The sequence below is a fragment of the Nelumbo lutea genome, chromosome 1 (assembly GCF_056320005.1).
Source record: "Nelumbo lutea isolate HS-2025 chromosome 1, American lotus-T2T, whole genome shotgun sequence".
In the NCBI taxonomy this organism is placed as follows: Eukaryota; Viridiplantae; Streptophyta; class Magnoliopsida; order Proteales; family Nelumbonaceae; genus Nelumbo; species Nelumbo lutea.
The window spans coordinates 184,882,909-184,896,194 of NC_142684.1; the positions used below are offsets into that span (position 1 = coordinate 184,882,909).

At 36.9% G+C, this 13,286-nt stretch overlaps 2 non-coding genes across 2 annotated transcripts; one reads left to right on the forward strand and one right to left on the reverse strand.

Moving 5' to 3' along the window:
- Nucleotides 1–1,626: 1,626 nt before the first annotated feature.
- On the reverse strand, nucleotides 1,627–1,733 carry LOC148879760 (small nucleolar RNA R71). Its single transcript, XR_016106268.1, has one exon. It is a non-coding gene; the product is annotated as a small nucleolar RNA R71 (small nucleolar RNA).
- A 2,909-nt stretch (nucleotides 1,734–4,642) lies between these two features.
- LOC148879761 (small nucleolar RNA R71) lies at nucleotides 4,643–4,749 on the forward strand. Its single transcript, XR_016106301.1, has one exon. It is a non-coding gene; the product is annotated as a small nucleolar RNA R71 (small nucleolar RNA).
- Nucleotides 4,750–13,286: the final 8,537 nt, after the last annotated feature.

Consider the following 13,286-nt stretch of genomic DNA (forward strand, 5'->3'; position numbering starts at 1 on the left):
CCCCTTTAAGCTATATAAAGGAGGGGGAGGACCAGCTTTAGGTATCACTCAATCTCTGGAGGGGATCACGAATTGCATTGAGCTATCAGTCAAGAGGGGAGAAAAGAAGTCAAGAAAGAGAGAAAAGGAGATCAAGAATTCAAGAAATCTCAAGAAGAAGGTGGCGACAAGAAGAGGAGATCTCAGCACCATGGACGAATTCAAGAGTTCTTTCTTTCCCTTTGTTTGCTTTAATTCTCTTATCATGAACTGATTTGTTTCTTGCTAGGGTTGAGGAAAGCCTAATTATGTTAATGAATATATTTTTATCTTTATGATTTATCCAAGATTGTGATTTTCATATAGTCTATGAATTATTGTGCTTAATGCAATTAAGAACTTGGCCACCTCTTAATTGATTTGAGTTATGTGAATGAATTGAGAGAGGAATTCACATAATTGACTGAATATATATATATATATATAATTCATCTGAATTTCATGGTCTTCTTGGACTTAATGCACTCCCATCTTGAGAGTTCTACACGAGAGATCGAAGGCTACCTGATGGCCGTAGGTTTAGTATATCTCGAGAGAGAATATTAAATAAAATTGGAAAAACTTCAGCTTATGAGAATGACAACTAATCTTGGTAAATCGAACCCATAAATATTCATTGCATTGGTTAGGTGAACCAAAAGCCCTAGAGGTTCCATCCTTTGCAGATTTGATTAGTGATCACCTTTGCTTTTATTTTCTTAAGCTAATTTTTATTCTCAATAGTCCTTTCTCAATTCTGAATTTTGATTGTCCAGATAATTAGGGAAGATTGTGGTTCTAATACTTATTTTGTTAAATCCCAGTGGGAACGATATTTTATACTACTTGATAAGTAGTGCACTTGCTAGAATTATATATTTATAGCTATCAAGTTTTTGGCGCCATTGCCGGGGATTTAATCCTAAGATAATATTAGAATTTGTTAACCTTGATTAATTTGGACCTTTTATTTCTTTTTTTTTATTATTATTCTATTTTCCTTTTATTTCTTTCTATTTCTGTTATTATTTTTATTTCTGTTTGTTGGTTCGAATTTTTTTTTTGTTTCTTTTTTGTTGGTTCAGATTTACTAGTGCATGACACGCACTAGACAGGAAGGGTTAGCTGAATTCGATCCAGAAATTGAAAGGACCCTTCGTTTGTTGCAAAGGGCCAACAAAGGAAAATCAAGATAAGAGGTTGTTATTTGCAAACCAGCCATAGAGATTGAAGGAGAGATGGCAGAAGGAAATCACACCCTCTTGGATTATGCTTGTCCAAACATTGATGGGGCGACATCCAGCATTTGCAAGCCTACCATCCATGCCAATAATTTTAAAATAAAACCTGCAATAATTCAAATGATCCAAACTAGTATTCAGTTTAGTAGGTTACCAAGTGATGACCCTAATACACACATCGTTAACTTCCTTAAAATATGTGATACATTTAAATACAATGGAGTTAGTGATGATGCAATTAGGCTAAGATTATTTCATTTTTCATTGCGTGATAGAGCTAAAGATTGGCTCTACAAGAAGCATCACCACTTGGAATGATTTAACCCAGAAATTTTTGGCTAAATATTTCACACCCTCCAAAACAGCAAAATTAATTAATGATATTACCACTTTTGCTCAATTTGAGAGGGAGTCCCTGTATGAAGCATGGGAAAGATTCAAGGAGATGCTTAGGTGGTGTCCTCACCATGGGATACCAATTTGGCGACAAATACAAACTTTTTATAATGGTATCACCCCCTCTAATCGATCCATTATTGATGCAGCCGCAGGTGGTACACTCATGAGAAAAACTCCAGAGGAAGCATATGACTTAGTGGAGGAGATGGCATCAAACAGCTACCAGTGGAACAATTATCGAACCAATCAGAGGGGAGTACACCACATTGATTCCTTTGCATCCTTATCTGTTATGGATCCCTTTTAAGGGGCAATTACCTCTTATTTATACTTGAGCGTGTTGGAGGTAGGTGAAGATGAACGCCCCGGATAAGAGCCGTACAAGGTCAAGCTATAGGCCCCGGTGGGTACGTCTGACCGTCATGTGGTTTGCTCCGTACAGAGGCAGCAGGGCTCCCTCTTGCTGTGGCTGACACTGTCAGGCGTCAGTGGGCTGGGCCAAGCTTACCCACATCATTTTTAAAACCAGACTGGTTCCCGGGTTGAATGGTTCGACCATTCTATCCAAATGGATAACCCATTTTAACAAAAATTAAAAAAATAAAAAATGGCCAAAACCGTTGTCCAAGTTAACGATTTGATGGTTCGATCACCTGGGTTAGTGAATCACTGACCAAATCAACGATTTATGGCCAAAAATCGATTTTGGAGTGAAACAGAATTGGTCAAGTGACCATATGGTCCAATATGGTTTTGAAAATATTGATGCAATCAAGCTAATGAATTGGAAATTAGTATTTAGTAGGGACAAAGGCAGGATGCACATGAGGATTCCACATCTCATCCCCACAAGGGGCCTTCCCACAATGTCACACAGCACATCCCCATAGTGTATTGGGAACATCTCCTGATGATAGTACCAGATCAATAATATTGATGAGAGTAGAATTTATCATATTTTTATCCCCAATTATTCTATATTTCATACTAAATTAGCATCTAATTGGACTCATATCTCTTGTATTTTGGTCCAGGGTATGAAAAAAGGCATCAAGAGCAAAGAAAGACAAATCGGATGATTTTTCACAGTTTCGACATCGTTCAGTGATTTGGGCCTAACTCACGTCTCCGAACTCCGAATGGGCTGATTCAAGATCCACTGGAAAGATAAGAGAAAAATACACAATGTTTATGTTTTGGGATTTCGCAGATTCGGCATGCATCGAAGTCAAATCCGGGTCCGAAGTCGTGGAAAATTTGTAGAAAGGTCCAATCCGCAACTGAAGCCCAACTTGTAGAAAAGCCTGACAGCAGCCCAATTCGCAAAGGAGGTCTAATACGAATCTAAGAACAAAAAACTGAGAAGAGTCAGTCCAGATCTAAATTCTTGATATAATCTTATAAAGATAAAAGGATTGAGTTCATTTGATAAAGAGATAAGAGTAGGATTAGAATAGGACTTTCTATTCTTGTAAAATAAACTTCAAGAGGAAGTAGGAGACCACCCCCTCCCCTTAAGCTATATAAAGGTGGGGAAGGACCAGCTTTAGGCATCACACAATCACTCAATCTTGTAACTCGCCCATGGTGCTGAGATATCCTCTTCTTGCTGCCACCTTCTTCTTGAAGTTTCTTGAATTCTTGACCCTTTCTTGACTGATTGCTCCTTGCTTCTTGATTCAATCCCCAAGATTGAGTGATTGTGTGATGCCTAAAGCTGGTCCTTCCCCTCCTTTATATATTTTAAGGGGAGGGGGTGGTCTCCTACTTCCTCTTGAAGTTTATCTTACAAGAATAGAAAGTCATATTCTAATCCAACTCTTATCTTTTTATCTAATGAACTCAATCCTTTTATCTTTATAAGATTACATCAACAATTTAGATCTGGAAGGACTTTTCTCAGTTTCTTGTTTTTGGATTCGTATTGGACCTCCTCTGCGAATTGGGCTGCTACCAGGCTTTTCTACAAGTTGGGCTTTAGCTGCGGATTGGGCCTTCTTGCAAATTTGCCGCGACTTCAGGCCCAGATTTGACTTCGATGCATGCCGAATCTGCGAAAGTCCAAAACATAAACGTTGTGGATTTTTCTCTTATCTTTCCAGTGGATCTTGAATCAGCCCATTCGGATTTCAGAGACGCGAGTTAGGCCCAGATCACTGAACAATGTCGAAACATTGAAAAATCATCCGATTTGGCCCCTTGTGGGGATGAGATGTGAAATCCTCATGTGCATCCTGCCTTTGTCCCTACTAAATACTAATTTCCAATTCATTAGCCTAATTGCATCAATATTTTCAAAACCAGATTGGACCAGATGGTCACTTGACTAGTTCTATTTCACTCCAAAATTGCTTTTTGGCCATAAATCATTGATTTGGTCAGCGATTCGCTAACCTAGGCGATTGAACCATCAAATCGTTAACTTGGACAATGGTTTTGGCCATTTTTTGTTAAAATGGGTTATCCATTTGGATAGAATGGTCGAACCATTCAACCCGAGAAGCAGTCCCAAAATGGTTCCCTGTTCGGTCTGGTTTTAAAAATGATGTGGGTAAGCTTGGCCCAGCCCACTGACTCCTGACAGCGTCAGCCATAGCAGGAGGGAGCCTTGCTGTCTCTATACGGAGCCAACCACATGACGGTCAGACGTACCCACCGGGACCTGTAGCCGAACCTTGTACGACTCTTATCCGGGGCGTTCATCTTCACCTACCTCCAACACGCTCAAGTATAAATAAGAGGTAATTGCCCCTTAAAAGGGATTCATAACAGATAAGGATGCAAAGGAATCAATGTGGTGTACTCCCCTCTGATTGGTTCGATCATTGCTCCACTGGTAGCTGTTTGATGCCATCTCCTCCACTAAGTCATATGCTTCCTCTGGAGTTTTTCTCATGATTGTACCAGTTGCGGCTGCATCAATAATGGATCGATTAGAGGGGGTGACACCATTATAAAAAGTCTGTATTTGTCGCCAAATTGGTATCCCATGGTGAGGACACCTCCTAAGCATCTCTTTGAATCTTTTCCATGCTTCATATAGGGACTCCATCTCAAATTGAGCAAAAGTGGTAATATCATTAATTAATTTTGTTGTTTTAGAGGGTGGGAAATATTTAGCCAAAAATTTCTGTGTTAAATAATTCTAAGTGGTGATGCTTCCTGCAGGGAGTGAGTTGAGCCAATCTTTAGCTTTATCACGCAATGAAAAATGAAATAATCTTAGCCTAATTGCATCATCACTAACTCCATTGTGTTTAAATGTATCACATATTTCAAGGAAGCTAACGATGTGTGCATTAGGGTCATCACTTGGTAACCCACTAAACTGAATACTAGTTTGGATCATTTGAATTATTGCAGGTTTTATTTCAAAATTATTGGCATGGATGGTAGGCTTGCAAATGCTGGATGTTGCCCTATCAATGTTTGGACAAGCATAATCCAAGAGGGTGCGATTTCCTTCTGCCATCTCTCCTTCAATCTCTATGGCTGGTTCACAAATAACAACCTCTTATCTTTATTTTCCTTTGTTGGCCCTTTGCAACAAACGAAGGGTCCTTTCAATTTCTGGATCGAATTCAGCTAACCCTTCCTGTCTAGTGCGTGTCATGCACTAGTAAATCTAAACCAACAAAAAAAACAAAAAAAAAATTGAACAAACAAATAAAAGTAAAAATAAAAACAGAAATAGAAAGAAATAAAAGGAAGATAGAATAATAATAAAAAAAGAAATAAAAGGTCCAAATTAATCAATGTTAACAAATTCTAATATTATATTAGGATTAAATCCCTGACAACGGCGCCAAAAACTTGATAGCTATAAATATATAATTCTAGCAAGTGCACTAGTTATTAAGTAGTATAAAATGTCGTTCCGATGGGGATTTAACAAAATAAGTATTAAAACTACAATCTTCCGTAATTATCAGGACAACCGAAATTTCGAATTGAGCAAGGACTGTTGAGAATAAAAATTAGCATAAGAAAATAAAAGCAAATGTGATCACTAATCGAAACTGCAAATGATGGAATCACTAGGGCTTTTGGTCCACCTAACCAATACAATAATATTTATGGGTTCGATTTACCAAGATTAGTTGCCATTCTCATAAGCTGAAGTCTTTCCAATTTTATTTAATATTCTCTCTCGAGATATATTAAACCTACGACCATCAGGTAGCCCTTCGATCTCTCGAGTAGAACTCTCAAGATGGGAGTGCATTAAGTCCAAGAAGACCATGAAATTCAGATGAATCATGTGTATATATCTCTACATGCCATTCAATTCACACTGAATTATTCAGTCGATTATGTGAATTCCTCTCGCGATTCATTCACATAACTCAAATCAATTAAGATGTGGCCAAGTTCTTAATTGCATTAAGCACAATAATTCATAGACTACATGAAAATTACAATCTTGGATAAATCATAAAGATAAAAATGTATTCATTAACATAATTAGACTTTCCTCAGCCCTAGTAAGAAACAAATCAGTTCATGATAAGAGAATTAAAGCAAACAAAGGAAAAGAAAGAACTTTTGAATTCGTCCATGGTGCTGAGATCTCCTCTTCTTGTCGCCACCTTCTTCTTGAGATTTTTGAATTCTTGATCTCCTTTCCTCTCTTTCTTGACTTCTTTTTTCCTCTCTTGACTGATAGCTCAATGCAATTCATGATCCCCTCCAGAGATTGAGTGATACCTAAAGCTGGTCCGCCCCCTCCTTTATATAGCTTAAAGGGGAGGGGGTGGTATCCTACTTCCTCTTGAAGTTGATATTTACAAGAATAGATAGTCTATCCTAATTCTAATCTTATCTTTTTATCTAATGAATTCAATCCTCTTGCCTCTCTAAGATTACATCAAGAATTTAGATCTAGAAGGACTCTTCTCAGTTTCTTGTTCTTGGATTCGTATTAGACCTCATCTGCGAATTGGGATTCAGCTGCGGATTGGGCTTTCTTGTGAAATTGCCCCGACTTCGGGCCCAGATTTGACTCCGATGCTGGCCGATTCAGCGAATGCCCAAAATACGAAAGTTGTGTCTTTTTCTCTTATCTTTCCAGTGAGTCTTGAATCAGTCCATTCGGAGTTCGGAAACGCAATTTAGGCTCAGATCACTGAATGATGTCGAAACTGTGAAATATCATCCGATTTGTCTTTCTTTGCTCTTGATGCTTTTTTTTATGCCCTGAACAGAAATATGAGTCCAATTAGGTGCTAATCCAGTATAAAAGGCAGTAATTAGAGATAAAAATATGATAAATTCTCCTCTCATCAAATATCATCATCAGAAGATATTCCCAATACATAACGGATGTGCTGTGGGACGTTGTGGGGCGGAGATGTGAACTCGCACATGAGGCCTTTGTTCCCAACGTCATTCTTGCTTGCTACTTTAGTAATTAGTTCTTCAGAGGATGCATGTTCATTAGCATAAGGAGTCAGGCCCAACCCAACGGCTTTTAGGCCTGATTGGATAAACTTGGCCCAATAGAAAATCCCCTCATAAGGGAAAGATTAAAAAAGAAAAGATTGGAAAGAAGAAATACTATTACGAGATTACATCAGCGCCTACATTCACATCTCAGCATGTATTAGGAACATCCCTGTATTTGTCAGATGTTCCCAATACACGAATGGGATTATTATGGAATGTGAAAGACATCTATCCCGTCCAGATCAATGGCAGGGCTGGTCATTGCCCAATACATATTTCAGAGTTGAATCCAAACTCGATCCAGAACAAGAGTGGGAGCAGGCTGAATTGGCCCGGCCCTATTGAAGCCCAATTTACAAATTAGGCTCAGTTTGGAAAGAGTAAAAATAGAAATATGTACAGAACAAATACAAAAAACAAAATTTTTCCCTCTACATATTTGTGTTTATACTCTTACCAAACAAAGCCTTAGATTCTCCAATGTAAAGGCAAATTCAATACAGCCCAGTCATGAATGCAACCAAGGCAATGAGAGCTCAGATCTAGCTGGCCTGGTAAAGCCATATTGGGCTTCTTCGGACGCTCTCTTGAATTGAGAACAAGTGGAGAGCCATTTGACGTTCCGAAGTGATGACTTTGAATGTTGAAACCCATTAAGCAATGAAGAATTGTAGTAGTAAATGGGAAGCAGGTTGTTAGTGGAGTCGCTAATTAAGCAGTAAGCATCATAAGCTCATCATCTCACTTGAGACTTGGCCCACTTGGGAAAATGTTAGCCTCAAAGCAGTAGAAAATGCTTGAAAGCTGCCCACCCACTACCCAGATGGAACTGGGATGGTGGGAGTTTCCCCATGTGAAACCATCAGAGAACGAAGCATCCAAAATCCGGAACCCAGTCAGTTACAGTTACGTTGCTCACATCATCTGGGTCAATGCAAGTTTGAAAGCGCTACAAAAGCAAAGCATTTCCAAAGTGGTGACTGAACAAAGCACTTTTCTTGGAAAAGTTTTGTATTAAACCGCAAATTTAATTTTTAGTGGAGGAAGCACTAATATCTGTATGTAAGGTGGGATGTAGGGATACTGCAGTAACGTGAAAAGGGGGACTGAGAATTGAGGCAAAGAGTCCTGTACTCGATGAAATGACAATATTTAGTCTGCCACATCATCCATCCACATGGAAGAAATTGATCAAATCGTGTAGGGAAACTCCCTGTTTATCATGGAACCGCTCCAACTTATAAAACTTAAGCTGTTTGGTGAGTTCTTGAATAGTTTTTTTTTTTTTTCTAACACTGTTTAACCCATACCAAACTCCTCCATATAAATTAGATATTTGCCTGAATTTCTCATAAAAGTTAAATCACTTAATTCCATACATACAACAAGGATGTACTTTTTATCCTTATCATGTACATGCTCTTACACTAATAATAATGAAGCAAAACTTCATGTGGGAGCTCAGCGACCTGATTCTCTCTCTGAAACTGTTTCACAGAGAGAGAGAGAGAGAGCGCAAAGTTGTGTAACAAGAAGGCAACAAAGCTAGTGGGCTGGTGGGCTATGCACAACCCGCCACAAAAGAACATAAGTTCAAAATTCTGAGATCTCAATAGAAACGGAAAGTTGATGGATAGGAATTGTCATGATCATGAGACAACAAACAGGATGACACATAAATGGACCTGGTAGAGTGGGGCGCCTTTCTCAGTTTCTCTCTTTGTGCAGAAATAATAATAATAATAATAATAATAATAATAATAATAATAATAATAATAATAAAAAAAAAGGAGAAACAAAAGTAGCCTCGCCAAATTCCAAAATTATCATTCACAACTACCCTTTTAATGATAAAAGGAATGATCTCTATAGTTGATGTTCCTCAAATAACACATAATTTTTGCTTACCACAATGAAAACTGAACATAGTTTCCCACGATGTAAAATAATTCCTACGTGATTAACTTACATTAATGGTCCCCAACAGTGATCCAATGGGGGAATATTGACGGATGGTGAGTTTTGGGAAAGGGTGTCAATAGTATTCGAGATTCAACATAATCGAATTAAATTGAGATAATTTGAATATCTAATCAGTCAAATTGGAATATGACCTGATTCGATTCAATAAATATCTTAATTCAACTGATTATTTAATTTTTATATATAATAAATAAAATATTTAAATGGTTTATATAATTAATATAGTTTATATAAATAAAATATATATTTTATATATTTATTAATTACCTAAAATAATTAATTGGTCGAATATGAATCAAACCGATTATTCGAATATTTAATCGAATTCGAATCCGAATATTAATTTCAATATCCGTCGGATATTGAATTTGAATTCAAATATTGCCTGATTCGATTCAAATTTGATTCGTTTATACTCTTAGTTTTGAACAATAAAATTCATTGACAAATGGATCTCTTGAGGTTTTGAAAAGTCGTGGTGAGTTTTAGATATATCCCTTTTGAAATACCGATTGATAAAATTATTTATGGTTAAATGGATCGTTGAAAAGTGGCATTGAATTGGCAATTGGACATGAATAGACTAGACCTTATACATACTTGACCCATTTGGTAAAAGTGTCATATAATTAGCGGTGTCAATTGGACCAGAATTGGCTCAATCCTATCCATCCAATATGAGTCCATTACAGATGGACCAAGTCAAATCCAGCCCAATGAATACTCTGGACCATATTGTATCAGTCCAAATCAACATCTAGACCTTCTAATCTATTCAAATCTGTTTTAATTTAGATTGGTTCCAATGCATATATGGTCCATTGACACCTGTATTCTTATCTTTTATCAATTAATTGTATATTATTTCAATCCAATATAAATCCATTGCAAATGGACCACGTACAATCCGATCCAATAAATACTTTGGACCTCTGGGCTAGTCTAATTCAATGTGTCTTATTGGTCCATCCGATACGTCCAAATTGATTTTAATTTGGATGTGGTCCAACCCAAAATCGGTTTATTGACACCCCTACATACCATTTAGGCGTTGTTCAGTTTGGTGTTTATCTCGTGGATAGGACCATTTCGGTCTAGTCCACAGGATGAACACCTGTTCGGCTAGCTGTAGACGGGACCGGTCCCTGCTAGATCGTGGACCAGTCCCATCCACACCCCAATTTAGCAGCGATGGAAAAATATCATGGTTATGCCCCATCCACAAGTAATTATTTGATCCCCCTGCTTCACACTCTCCTTGAAACCCTATTATGCTTCACATTTTACCATTGGAGGTCTCCACCACTTGCTGAAGCTCTCCATTGCTGCAACTCTCCTCCATCAGTCCACCTGCCAAGGCTCCATCTTAAAGAAACTCATGATATAAGTTTCTCTCTTTCTCTCTCTCTCTGATCAATTACGTTTCAAGTGTTGTTCTTGACAAATGTTAGATCAACATCCGAAAATCCTATATATTGTGTTTTCCTCTTGATGCAATCCTTCTTTATTGTGCAAATAGTACTGTGTTTCCCTCTTAGCTATTGAATGATGCTAAATCCTGAAATTTAGATAATATTTTTGTCAATAAAATATTAATTATTTTATTCAAAATTTTAAAATTTTAATTATTTTACTATTATTTTTATGAAAATTAAAATTTATTGGTTAATATTAATTCATTGATGCCCTTTTCATTATATTTATCATATAAATTGCAAAAATTAGATATTTATGATTAAATGTATAGATAATTCATAAAATTATATGAGATACATGGAATCAAAAAGTGTGGTGTGGAATAGCAGAATGCCACTGTGGATCCAATCCACACAGTTTGTCCATAGTTCAAGGTGTGGTGTAGAACAGTCCACACCCTTAGTTTGCAATTACAGTCTATTTTATCTTTTCAAATGCTTGAGTGAGCTTGATTTTAGGCCAAGGTAGTGGAGAAATTGAGCTCGCATCTAATGAATTCTTTGGTTCATAGGAAGCATGTACCATCCAATGAGAGATGAACGCATCCTCTCTACAGTCTTAACAACAACTTAATGGGTTTTCGTTGTTAACAGGGTTAGGAACCTATCGAAACCCCAAAAGGCAGAACTATAATCGACGATACCCTTGACCTGAACTCCCTGGAGGTTTCTTTCCACTAGGATGTGTCATAGGGATTCCTGTTATTGGCAACAATAGACTACATTGTTTGTTCCTGATCAAACGCCTCTGGTAGAAATTAGATTCATTCCTCCTGTTTTGTCCATACCATTAATGTCGTCAGTTGGAAATGAAGAACAAATCAAGAAACAACACATAAGTTTTACAATTTGGTTTGATTATCAACAATTTGAAATAGATCGGAATCATCTAGGGTTTCCAAGTCAAATCAATCTTGTTTAGTTACTTGAGCTATAGGAGATTCAGTCGAGGAATGAGATGGTTAAGATAGAGAGTTTGTGAAAAGAAAAAAGGGCTTGCTTCCAACTTCTCCTTTCAATGAATGCATAACATGTTGGGGTGTCATTAATGATGGAACTCGAGGATTGTAGACCCTAACTAGAGATTCACTGAATTATAGAATCTCATCTACAATATTGTTACAGTGAATTGTATGGACTAGACCAAACTATAGTCCACAATTGTTCTAAACTGTGGACAAATTGTATGGGCTAGACCAGTCCACACTTACAATGGCGTTCTATAGTGTGGTGTGGATCAGTCCATACCACACTTTTTTTTATTCCATATATCTCGTTTACATTTTATGAATGATATACACAGTTAATCATAAATATCTAATTTTTGCAATTTATATGATAAATAATTAAAAAAATGCATCAATGAATTAATATTAACCAATAAATATTATTTTTATAAAATAATAAAAATAAATAAATAATATATTTTTAATTTTTAAAAATATTATTTTATTGTTAAAAACATTAAAGATTTATAAAAATTAAATAAAATAATTAATATTTTAGATCATACAACCAAAATGTCCTGCTCTCTCTTTCTCTCTCTCTCACCATCTTTTATCATGCTAAAACAAATGCTTTCTAATCCTGCAAAGAAGAATCTTTTTTCCTTTTTGAGACTGTTCATCTCAAGTAAGAGATTTTAAAAAATGGGCACTTCAGGGAAATGATTGAAAAATTTCATGGGTTTACAAAATCCGAGTAAGACGACCATGTAATTGTTGGGTTATAGGCAAATCCATTCACGGGATACAACAAAGTCATGGGTGAGAATCTGCAACCAGCAAAGTTGAAGAGTCTCCGAAGAAACCTTTTGTGAGATAGTAATACACTGGACTGAGAGAGAGACAAAGTGATTTTCAAAATTGTATGTGCAAATGCTTGATTCACGCTCCTTAAATAAATTCTGAAGAGTCATGGAGCAAAGGAAGGTGTTGGTTCAGAAAAGGCTCCTTTAATAGAGTCATAATTTAAAAAATTGTGACTGTTAAAAAGGTAATTAATGTTTAATGACTATTAACTTTGAATGAAGCCTCTTGATCACCATGATTGAATCATGGTAATTAACAGTTAATGACCGCCCTTCGTGAGCGACACGGCTACGCAGGAACTGTGAGCAAAGTGCACATCTAAAGCGCCTCATTGCGCCGCACACAAGCGCGGCGCGCGTGCGTTGCACAGTAGCAAACCCCCATACTCTCCTCTTTATATCTAAGGAGTGTAAATCAGCTCTTATTTAAAAGACCCAAAACAATTCTTGTAATTTTTCAATGTGGGACAAGTTAGAAACTGGTTTTAGTAAGAGAAAAACTATTTTTCAAAACATGTGTGCAGGTGTATTTTTTCATGTAATTGACCAATCAAACCCCATTGGATTTAATCTCTAATGAGATCAAAATCCAACAGTAATCTTGAACCCCCAGTTGTTCTCTATGGTTCTCTCTTCTTCTTCTTCTTCTTCTTCTTCTTCTTCTTCGTCTTCTTTGTTTCTTTGTTTTGTTCCCTTCATTTCCTGACCTTTGGTTTTTGGTATTTCTTGACTTTTACAAGAGAAGGTTGGTAGTAAGAGTTGGAAGTGGAAGCTTTGGAGGAGTTCTTTTGGTGATATTGGATCTTCATGGAAAAGTTTCAAAGGGGGATCAAAAGCAGCATCAAATGCATTTGATTCTTCATCTGTAGCTGATGTCCTTGGTGTTGTAGTTGCCACTATTGTTAGAGATCCACC